Raw genomic sequence first — 12,144 nt, forward strand, 5'->3', positions numbered from 1 at the left:
GTGCTTGTCTAATCCATGGGGAAGATAATAATACTTTGATTCAAGTTCATCTCCTTGCCCTTCCAGCAGAGCGGCGGTTTGTTTGGAGTCAATGGATTCCTTTATCCCTGCCGGCCTTGTTTATTTGGTTGCACTCTGTGTTTACTCAGAGGATGCGTCCAGGGGGACTGCCTATTAGCTTTGGCAGACTATATGCCTGTTGCAGTCTTGGTGGGTACTTGGTACATTCTGCTCCCCTGCAATGAGGAAGTGATGAAGTCTCCACATTTTCCAGCCACTGGAGAGAAAATCTGGTAGATCAGCCGGTGCTTTGAAAACTGGTTGTCCTGATCTGATCACACTCCTTGATCTGCATGCAAATAAGGTCTCATTATAGTTTAGTGGGTCAAAATCATCTTTGGTGCAAGCCAACACTGGTGACTAATTGAGCCCATCCTTGCTCAGTGAATATATATATATTACTCCTAATGTGATTAAGCTCTCCGTTTCAGGACTGTGAGCATTTGCCAACAGGATGGGAAGCAGGCATTTATTTCCCTAGCTAAATAAAACTGCTTCGCCTAATGAATGCCAAGCAAGCAGGGAACAAATTTAAACACTGCAATGCTACTTAAAGCACCTTTTAAAACGGTCTTTTTTGTTGTCGAAAACTATACTGATGGCGCATTTCAGCTTAAAACTGTGGCTGCACTGGGTGCTTTAGGACAAAATGTCCAATGCATTTAATGAGCAATGAATTGAGCATTAGGGTGGCTGCACCGAGAGAAAGAAAATATGTTCCCATTTGGTAAGGGCTAGGCTGCTTATAGACCTTATAGCTGCAATATCCCACACCCCTTTAATTTCGCTGGCATATTAAGGGTCTCCAATAGGGATGTCCTGCTCTTCTTTAAAAGAGGGGTTTACAGACAGACAGACAGACAGAGAAAGAAAGAAAGAAAGAATGCACTCCAGGGCTGTCCCACTAACTCTAAAGGCTTATTCAGAGGCTTATTTAGTCAAAGCATTTTTTCATATGCAGCAACTTATAAAAACTTTGTGAAAAGGAGGACAATGATAGCCAGATGGATAGGTGTCTGTTAGGAGTCCTGTGGCAAGTTCCCCCCCCACACACACACACATATAGTTTGGGGGCTGGTTTTTGCATCTGAGATCAGGGTTAATCTGACCTGGGATTACATGGACCAGTTCCAAAATGGTCCCAAACCAAACCAAGGACCTTGCACAACCCTAAATGTAAACTGTAATTAAACACACCGGGGGTTTTTGTGAGGGTGTGGAGGGTGTGGAGATACAGGCAAAGGCTCTCGCCTGTGTCTCCATCTCCCCACCCACCCAGCTGCATATTTTATCAGAGTTTTAAACCCTAATTAAACATGCAGTCAGTGGTGATGGGAAGGTAAAGGCTAGGTGGGAGTGTCTGCCTGCAGCTCCTTATTCTCCTCTCCACTGACTATGTTTATTTAGGGTTTTATTTAACCCTGGTTAAATATACATTCACCTGATCGCAGCCACTCTTTTTGACAGCCCTGGATTGCTCCCAGTGGACCCAACCCAGGGCTAAATGCGTTTGCCTTGACCCACTCCAGGCAAATCCTAGATGAACCAGAATCTGCCCAGTTTGGTTTGGGATCTGGGATTTGTCCAAAGCCACTGCACAGCCCTAGTAGCAAGTTCAAGCCTGGAAAGCAAGCACACCATAAAGGCAACGAAGAGTTGGATTAGTCATCAGATTCTTAGACAAACTTTGCTAAGTGCCACCTCTAGCAGCAAGATTCAGTGGAATCCCTACGTTCCTTCTTGACATCCAACTTATTTGTATATATGTATTACTCCTTCAGGGCAGATTAGCCTTTTGTCATATATAAACACCTGTTCTAAATGCCTGGTTTCATGTTCCTTTACTCATATTTTACAAGTCACAGATTCCCAATTAAATGTCTGTAAAATTAGCTATTCTGAAGCCTTTAAAGCAGCACAAGAATGGGATCTGTTTATTTTAGTTGTAAACAATTGGTCTTTTCCATAATTGTTGGCAAAATCTCACTTATAAATTTTCTTTTGTAGATGGAAACTCAGAAAGTAAGCTAAAAGAGCTTGTTTGGTTTTGTTGATGCTGCTGCTTCGTTAGTGTGACTAGTTTGAAACTCTTTGCAGCAATTCGGCTCTAAACAATTTGCAGCAAGCCTGAAATTGCAGTAATAAGGTTGGTTGGCATTCATCTGTCGACTCAACAAAGGAAGAGTGTGCCTTCATGGGTGAAGTCAAACCATTGGAGAGTTACAGAGCCTGCTGTGGTTGTAGAAACTGATACAAAAGAGACATCTTTAGTTGAAACTGTGACAGATGGAGTCTTCTGGTTGTGCTGATGCAGGTATACCAAGGCGTCTCTTTTTTCTGTGCTCCTCCCAGTGGTCATTCCTCCTCTGGTCAGTGCTGTGGATACACAACCTGACTGTCTACAGGCACTGCGGTTGCAGGCAAGGGATTTCCACACAGCGGGGTTAATGTTGGCAGCCTTCATGTCACATCTGCCTACATCTTTGTAACACAGAGTTGGTCTGCCTATGGGCCTGGTGCTGCCTGTAGAGCGTGTCCTCTGGGATCCTACCATCTTCCTTTCGGTGGACAGGATCAAGCCAATAATAAAGACATGATGCATATTTCAAGATGCTATATCATTGTTTGAGTCTGTAACAGATATAAGCTACCCATTGCTAAGACAATTTTTAGTCATGATGCTTCAGGTTCTACCTTTAGTTGATAAATCTTTGACAATGTATTGAATTTTACAAATCCTTTAACAACTCCTACTCCCAGTTTCTAAAGGGTAAGATCAATTCTGTCTAAGCTACTAGTACAGTAGTGATGAATGCTTAACACTGGGGATATTCTTTTCCAGCTGCTCATCTCTCCCCAATGGTTGACTAGCATCCTCCCAAGAATGGCATGGCGTGTGCAGCTGAAAGCAGTGCTTAAGCATCCATTGACCCAGCAGCTCACCAGGGCTCTGCCAGTGCAGCCCCACCAGTTGTAATCACAAAATGCAGCCTCGGAGGAGTGAAATTGCTAACATCCTCCCCCATTTCAGGTAACCGAAGCTGCATAGGCTAACGCAGCAGTAAGTGAAGTAAACATACAGTTGTCATACACATAGTATACCCCTGTAGTACCCGTTCCACCTTTGGAACTCCCTGCAACCAGATTGGTCTCATGTTAAACCTCCTTGCACCTCTGGTTACCTCCCTTCCATGGGACTAGAGCCTTAGCTCTGTTCCTGTCTGAGGAAACAGTGTTGGGAAGTTTTTAATGTATGATGCTGTATTGTTTTTAATATTCGGTTGGAAGCCGCACAGAGTAGCTGGGGAAACCCAGCCAGATGGGCGGGATATAAATAATAAATTATTATTATTATATTATATGTTGGCCCTTGTGGCATTTGGGCATGGTTTCGCATCCTTTGAGGACAAACCCTGTATCCCTTGCAAGATCTCAGGTTCTGAAACCTGTTTCAAGCTACTAGCCACAGCTACATTTACAACAGCTGTGTTAACAAACTCATGAGCATATTTAGTGGGTCTCCTACCCTTCGGTGCTCTGGCACAATCTCCAGCATCTTCAGCTAAAAGCAGCAGCAGGTAGCAGACTGCTGGGCTAGATGGACAAATAGTCAAAGCTGGTCTAAGCCAGATTTGAGTGTTTCTGTGGATAGGAGCATCCCACAAGCCACTCATACCACATGAGTGGGATTTTTGTAAGCCACCTTCATGAGATGAGACCAATGACAGGGGCAGTGGCTCTCACACCTCTTGCTGTGATTCAGCCTGTACTGAGAGAATGCCACTAGTTTCAGGGCTTCAAGTTCATGTGTTCATTAATCATTGTGGTTAGTGATCCGCGGTGCAGTGTATCCAGGGTCACTGGGGGTTGAAGATCCATTACTATTTCTGCAGCAGGGTCTCAGCAGGGTCCCTGTTTCCCACATCCTAGAGCTGCCCCATCAGCATGAAAGAGGAGCTTTGTAGCCACCATGTGCTCCAAAGCTCAGCATTTAGGAACACAGAAAGTACAAGGTGCTTCAGTTTCAAGTGAATGGTGTGCAAGTTTCGTTACATACAATGGAGCTTCTCAGAAAACACAACTTAAGTCATTACAAAAAGAGATATTGTAGCGCTCCAAATCATTTTCCCATTTATGGGCACGAAAAATAGTAGGTCTGGCTGAAAGCAACGCAACCTGGGGGCCAACTTGAGTAAAATATGGGGGAGGACAGGCAAACCCCACCCTGAATAATCAATCACATGATGTGGCATGCACAGACCATTTGAATGGCAATACCCATCAACACTGGCGGGGGGGCTTGGCACCCTCAAATATTTTTGGGGGGGCAAAGGGACCTTGGCCCCAAGAGTTTGCTCCTATTCAACACATGGAGATTTGCACTGATTGTTGCAATGCATCCCTCATCATCATTATTACTGTATAATGTTAATCTTAGAAGGTTGCATATTGTTAGGAGGGGTGTGGTTGTAAGGGGACATTCATATATATATATAGTTTTTAAAAGTTTTAACATACATTATTATTTGCATTACTCCACAAATAATCTCAATACCTTTATGGGAGTTCTTCAAACCCCTGGACTTCCCCTCTCCCCAGTTTCCAATTGTTATCTCTTCTCTTTTCTGCATCTAAATACCTTTATACAGAATATTGAATTTCCTTGCTAATATCTTTTGTCAGATTATATTACAAGTGCTAGTCCAATCCTGCTACCATTTTTAAGTGTTTGCAATGCTCCTTCATATAGTCTACAAAAATAATCCGTTCTTTTTAAAATTTATTGTCCTCTTGGTGTCTAATCTTCCTGGTCAATTTCGCCATTTTGGCATAATCCATCAGTTTCAATATCCATTCTTCTTTCGATTGGGTTCTTTCTTCCTTCCATCCCTGGGCATACAACATTGTGTGTTTGTGTGTGTTTTGTGTTATGTGTTTTGTTTTGGTTTAGCTTTATTAACAATCTCTTATATCATATGACACATTTCATATAGCATATCTCGTATAACATATACATATGTATTGTACATCTTCTTAAGTAAACATATATATAATCCATGTAAGCAAAAACCATATACAAGTAGTATTCTGTTTACTTACATAAATTAAACTTATTCATATTTTTTACTATCTTTTATTGTCTTATTTTTTATTAACATGAATTAAGGAAAGAAAGAACAAGAAAAAAAGAAAAGAGTGTAGTTGGACTTCCTATCATTTCCCGGTGTATTTCCCTTATTCTAGTAATGAATATACCTATCATTATTGGGCTATTCTTTATATTCCTTCTAATACATTCTTACAACAATAAGTACCTGTCAGCGCTGCCCGAGGTCCCAGCTCACAGAAGACCAACGCTGCTTTGTTGTTTAGTATAAAAGTCTTTATTGAAGTTCAGTTCACTTCCACAGCCGCAGCGTGCAGCACTACGTCTCAAACTTTAGACCGCCGAAGCTCCGTCTGAATCTCCTCCCCCCTGACACCAGTTTAAGACTCTAGCCTTGCTCCACCTCTTCCTCTGTTCCTTCCTCCTCTGGGTCCGCCTGCCCGTCGGGGTCTCGCCCTTCCTAGACTCTTCTGACGCTGAGTCCCCTGACTCTTCCCCCTCCCTCCGTCGGGCTTTAGGACCTGGCTCCCAATCCGGGTTTTCTGCTGTCCCGCGCGCCTGCACATTTGAACTTGGCGCGTGCGCCCAGCCTCCCACTTTCCTTCTGACCGTTACACTGCTGTCACTGCTCCCTCCTTCGGGGAGGCTAGCTGGACCTGACCTCCCCTTCGTTTCCCCACTTTCCGATGGGGGCGTGGTCAGCCCTGACTCATCTTCTCTCCCCGCTGGAGGAGAGGCTGGTCCTGACACATGTGACTCTTCCCCCCCCCCACTGCGCTCTGGTGGGGGAGCTGGTCCTGATCCCCCGCTGCTGCCTTGGGAGTCCCCGCTGGCCCCTTGCTTCTGGTGCGTCCCCCCTGGGACCCTCCTTGCCCTCACCATCGGCGCCCCCTTCTGGGAATCTTCTGATTCGCTGGAGAAGCTCATGGAATCTCTCGGTTCACTGTCATACTCCCCTACGCTCCCCTCGGATTCCTCTCCTTCGCTCTCTATTTCCTCTCTCCCCTGTGCTTCTGCTCCTGAGCCCCTGACAGTACCTTTTGACTTATTTCTCAGTTTCATTATATAAGGGTCAATCAAATGCTGCCACAGACGTTATACCACTGTTTTAATTTCGTAAATATTTCTTATATACAACATTCTTACCGCTGTCATCCCATACATAAAGAGGATCTTCTTCTCCCTTGGTAATTCTTTTCCTATTATACCTAATAGAAAATCCTCTGGGGGTTTTTTAACAAAAGTTATTTTTAACATTTTTTTAAGTCATTATAAATGATTTCCCAGAAGGCTTTTGCTAATTTACAGGTCCACCACATATGATAAAATGTACCTTCATTATCCTTGTATTTCCAACACATATTGGACATTTTCTTATACGTTTTCACAAGTCTTGTAGGAGTTAAAGACCATCGGTAGTGAGGGGACATTCTTGTGACTGTCATGCAAGGTCCCTGTGCTTCTGAATTTGCCGCTCCACGACTGGTAATGATACAAGCTAACATTTTTCCTTTCTCTTTTCCATAGGAATTTAAGGAAGAATTCTATGGCCCTTTTCTGCTCATGAGCTCTTCCATGGTGTCCTGCTCTTCGCATGAGGAGGAGTGTTTGTTTAGCCAGCAACGCTTGCACACAAGAAATTGGCAGGCAGTTCCAAGCTGTTTCAAGAGGACTTAACTTATTTAAAAGAAAACAATAACAAAACAGCCTCTCCCTCGCCAGAAACACATGCTAAAGTATTCTCCTGTGTCAAACTGTTGACAGAACCCGTGCCATAAGGTGAGTCACTCTGCAGCGGGACTGAAATAAACAGACTTCACGGTTCTGCCCACAAAAGGATTGCAAATCACACAAAACAGCCCTGAGCCAGGTAGAAAGATGCAATTTATTGCCTCCATCTTTCCCTGCATCTTTAGAAAGTGATACAAATAAGTAGATGAGCATCTGTGTTTCTGAGCAGCCTTCTTATCACGAGAGCAGTTCTGTATTTTGTGAATTCACATTTGTTTTCCCTTTGTGCTTCCTTTCAGAGGGCAGTGCTTCACAGGAAGCCTGCATCCACTTTCAGTTGGCAGGGAGATTTTTTTTGCCGTTTATTCTATTCCTTCTGTACTGACTATATCATTTGCGTACTGGCAATCCATTGACAGTTCCACAGCATGGGCAAGAAGATTGGCTAGGAACATAGGAAGCTGCCATATACTGAGCCACAACATTGCCTACTAATCTTGATGGCTATGCTCTACCTCCACAGGCTGTAATGCTTCTGAACTGGTGTTGCTGGAAGCCACCAGAGGGGAGATTGCACTAGGGCTTGAATCCTGTTTGCTGGTTTCCCACAAGCATCTGTTTGGCCAGTGTGAAAACAGGATGCTGGACTAGATGAGCCGTTGGCCTGATCCAGCAGGCTCTTCTGATGTTCTTATGGTTCATCTAGCTTAGTATTGTCAACACTGACTGGCAGTGTAGATTTCTCTCAGGTTTCAGACAGGGACAGGCCCATCCCGGTGAGGCAAAAATAGGATGGGCCATCCCTGAGGCAAAACTGGAATTGCTGTCTCCTGGTCCCCTGCCATGCCCACCCCTGCCCTGCTCTGGTTTAGTGGGAGCTGGGGCGCTCCTCAAAGCATTGCTGCTTACTTGGTTTCTTCTCCTGTGAGTGGAGGAGACGAGTAGTAATGCTGCACTCTGGAATGGCTCCCTCTCAGCAGTGGAAGTTGTAGATCAGGCAGAGCGCTGCCTCTTGTACTTTCACCACCTGAGGTTGGCATTTTACCCTGCATCATGGGTGGGCCGGCTCTGGGTGTGGTCTCTCTCAACCCTACTTGGAAATAATGGGCGCTGATCTTGGGAATTCATGCAAAGCAGAAACTCTGTCACTTAACCATGGCGCTTCCCCAAAGGACACACACACCCCACAAGCACCATTACCTTTTAGGGCTGCCGTACATAAACAGTGCTGAAATGTCCAGGAAAATCTGGACATATGTGTTAAGTTGTGGGTGAACATATCAGACAACACAGCGATTCTTCAAACAGCTCTTGTTTATTCACAGGCCAGAACAGAACTGAACTGAAGGGTTCAGTCAGCCTGCTTATATAGAGCTCCAGTACAACGTAACTGTAACAATTTTCTAAAACTATCCAGTCACTGAACGTCACTTTCGATCCCTTATTTGCATAACTATCTACAGTATCCCCCTGCTGGCCCAGGGTGAGAACTTCAGTACATAACAATATGGCTACCAATGTTGGAAGTGTAGATACTGGCAAATTTCCTTAGAAATAGCTCAAATCTCATATTTATATATATATATATATATATATTCAAAGCTCAACAACTTTTGTGTCCAGATTTTCACTTTTTGAAATATGGTAGCACAGTTTGCATCATCAATGAGAATACTCTTTAGCCAATTCAAGGTAATAACCCATTACATACTAGTTATCATTTTAGCAACATGCCAAGTACTTTTCTGCCATGTTACCTACTGTTGTCCAGGGCAAGAATGACAAGGTGACAGGATCTGTTGTTGCTGCAGCTGCTGCTGTTGATTTACTGGGGAGGGATATTTGCATTATTGCAGGTAGAGGAACTAGAAGGTGTCACAGCAGGCTTCATAATAAGTCAGTGTAAATACTTTTAATACAGTTTAAATACACAGGGTCAACCTGCCCCATATGGCACTACAATGAAAGTTCATAAAGTATTTCACTGAACAGGTTCACTGTTTTCCCCATATTAAATACGTACTGTTAAACCAAATGCAAGATGAATCTTTTGGAAAATCGGAACTCAGTTTATGAAATTACGCATTCCCTTAACTGTTCTATTCTTCTGGAGTGGCATGCAGTATCTAAATGTTTCAAACTGGACTATAGAGTGCTGTTGACTTGGAGAGGGAATAATTGAAGCATTCTTCAAAAGCTACTGACCCACCCACCTCTGCCAAAGGATGAATCATCAACACTTCCATGTGATTGTTCTTCCTTTAGCTGCATATATCCTGAATTACTAACTCTTCCTATTGTCCTTGGATTAAGGTGCAGAAGTCAAGCACTTGCAAAACACAAATGAAAGAATCATAAATATGTACTCAACAAGACAAAAAAGTGTTTATTTGTCTTAACAATTTTTACCTTGTTCTTCAGTCAACAAGTGTCAACGTACAATCGAGAAGGTGTGCTTCTAGATGGAGCTTTGTTGTGCATTCGGTGTGTTCCTACACACAAGTTTTTTGCACTATCCACATGATGTTGCCATCTTCAAAATGCCACCCTGCACTTTTATGACATTTAATCTGGATTTCCTCTTACCACAGAAAATCTGTGGAGTAAAAACTGCCCATTATACACCCATAGTCACCACCAAGGTGGAAGCTCATTAGTACTTTGGGCGGGGGCGTTGTCACATGTGTGGTGATGTTTCAGTGGCTGGTCCCTAATAGCCACACCCAAATTTCCATTGCTCTGAGCACAACCTATTCATTCTGCTTCAAAGGGGCCAGTGAGGACAGGGTGTGTTCCTTTGATACAAGCATACCTACATCAGCTGATTGCCACATTCTGAAGGCATGTCAAAAATTCAACAACCCAGCTCAGAGAAGCTATTCTCTCAAGATCTCAGAGGAGATTACCTTCAAGGCTGTAATAGCAGCACACATGTTGGAACGTGTGTGTGTGTGTTTGTGTGTTTGTAGAGCTCTTGTCCAACGCCGTTTTCCAGTATTTGCATATCATTCCGAGAGAAAGAGAAAAAAGCATGCCTGTGCCAACCTGTGCGTTCGGTCCCAGCGCCTGCCAACCTAGCAGTTCGAAAGCACCCCCGGGTGCAAGTAGATAAATAGGGACCGCTTACTGGCGGGAAGATAAACGGCGTTTCCGTGTGCTGTGCTGGCTCGCCAGATGCAGCTTTGTCACGCTGGCCACGTGACCCGGAAGTGTCTCCAGACAGCGCTGGCCCCTGGCCTCTTAAGTGAAATGGGCGCACAACCCCAGAGTCTGTCAAGACTGGCCCGTACGGGCAGGGGTACCTTTACCTTTACCTTTATGGTTCCATACCAACCAAGTTCACTGGATCTAAACGGCAAGGGCTTGTTTGCGACACAGGTTCCATGTGGAAGTGTCCTAAGAATAACATTGGAACAGTAATGTTTGTGTGTTGTTTAAATAGCCTGTACAGTATAAAGAAGTGATGGTGGTAACAATGACGATCAATGAAAGAGTGCTGTGTGTGTGCAGAAAAGACACCAGTTTGCATATGTATGTGCAGATGCAAAGCTAAGAATAATTACTGCAATTTAAATAGAAATACCATATGTCTCAACACAGTGGCTAAGACAGGGACTGTGGATGAGCCACCCCAAGGGCCTCGCTCTCTCTTCTCAAGGTTCTTTATTTTCAAATCTGACTTGAACTGGGCTTCCCTCCATTGCAGATCATGTCTTCAAGGAGGGGCCTTGCCTTCTGTAACAACCTGGTAACAGTTTGCCTCACTAGCTGCTCCTTTGTTCACTGAAACAGCAACTGGCTCTCCTATAGCTTTCTCACTCTTTTGAGACCCTTGTGTGGTGTAGCAGTTAGAGGTTAGGGTTAGGAATGGGTAGACCAGGTTCAAATATCTTTTTGGCCGTGGTTCTCACTAGGTGACCTTGAGCTAGTCATAATTTTTCAGCCTCACCTTTGACACAGAGTTTGCTGTGGGAAAGCTGGGATAATAAATATTTGTTAAACAATTTACAATTAAGCCATCTCTCCTTCCTTCCTTCCTTCCTTCCTTCCTTCCTTCCTTCCTTCCTTCCTCCTTGAGATATTTTAAAGTTGATTTGCAATCATTTATTGATCCAGATAAAAAAAATTTAAAGCAGTATCCTTCCAACTTTGCAGGGTGTTTTCATATTAACTGAAATCAAATTGATAGGGATTTTAAAAACTAAGTTCATTTTTTTCTGCTGCTACTTGTCTGATGTTTCATTCTTTAATGCAAGTTCAGATACGATATTTTTGCCAATGGTAAGCCAGTCTGCTGCTTTCACAACAGGAACAATTATTGTTTGCCATGAAAGGTTCCCATTCCTGCCAAGACTCATCCAATATGTAATATAGAAAAATACAATACATTCCTTGAGCTTTAAGTTATTCCTATGAATGAGTGAGTGAGCTAATGGGTACTCTCCACATAATATATAGCTGTGATCTTCAAGTCATTTGTTCTAAAATGGCCCTAAAATAGCCAGTGGCTTTACTCACTCCAGTGTATACAGATTCCATCAATCAGAGTCCAGAGGGGTGGCTACAATAGCCCTGTGGCACCTTCAAAAACTAACAAGGTGCAAAACAAAATGCCATAATAAATTGGTTAGCCGTTAAGGTACTACAGCGCTCTTTTTGTTAATAAATCAAATGCATCATGTATATATCCACGGACTAGTTCTGCTGTCACCATGAATTACAAGAAAACAAACATAAATATAGCAGGAAATCTTGACTCCTGGATAAGCTTTATCACATGCTATCAGCAATGAATTTGAACAACTGTGGCTGCAGATTTACAAGGGAATAAGGGCCCTTGAACTCCATCAAACCTACTTCCGAATAATCATGTATAGGATTGTGTAGTGTAGGGAAATGATCTAATTATTTATTTACCTATTTATTGCATTTTTGTCCCACCTCCCAAGAGCTCAAGGCAACATACATGGTTCCTCCCCCTATATTTTATCCTTACAACAGCCCTGCAAGGTAGGTGGGGTTGGCAGCAAGCAGGTGGCCCAAGGTCCGCCCAATGAGCTTCATGGCTGTGTGGAAATGTGGAATATACAGGGCTGGATTTAGGTTTGCTGAGGCCCTAAGCTGCTGAAGGTAATGGGGCCCTATATATATCCAGCTGTTCTTTGTCAACAACAAATTGTTGCTGTTTTTTGTGTTGAATATATGCTATATGCGGGGCCCATTACTTACATCATAGGAGCCTACAC

Source organism: Podarcis raffonei, chromosome 2 (genome assembly GCF_027172205.1).
Source record: "Podarcis raffonei isolate rPodRaf1 chromosome 2, rPodRaf1.pri, whole genome shotgun sequence".
Classification (NCBI taxonomy): Eukaryota; Metazoa; Chordata; class Lepidosauria; order Squamata; family Lacertidae; genus Podarcis; species Podarcis raffonei.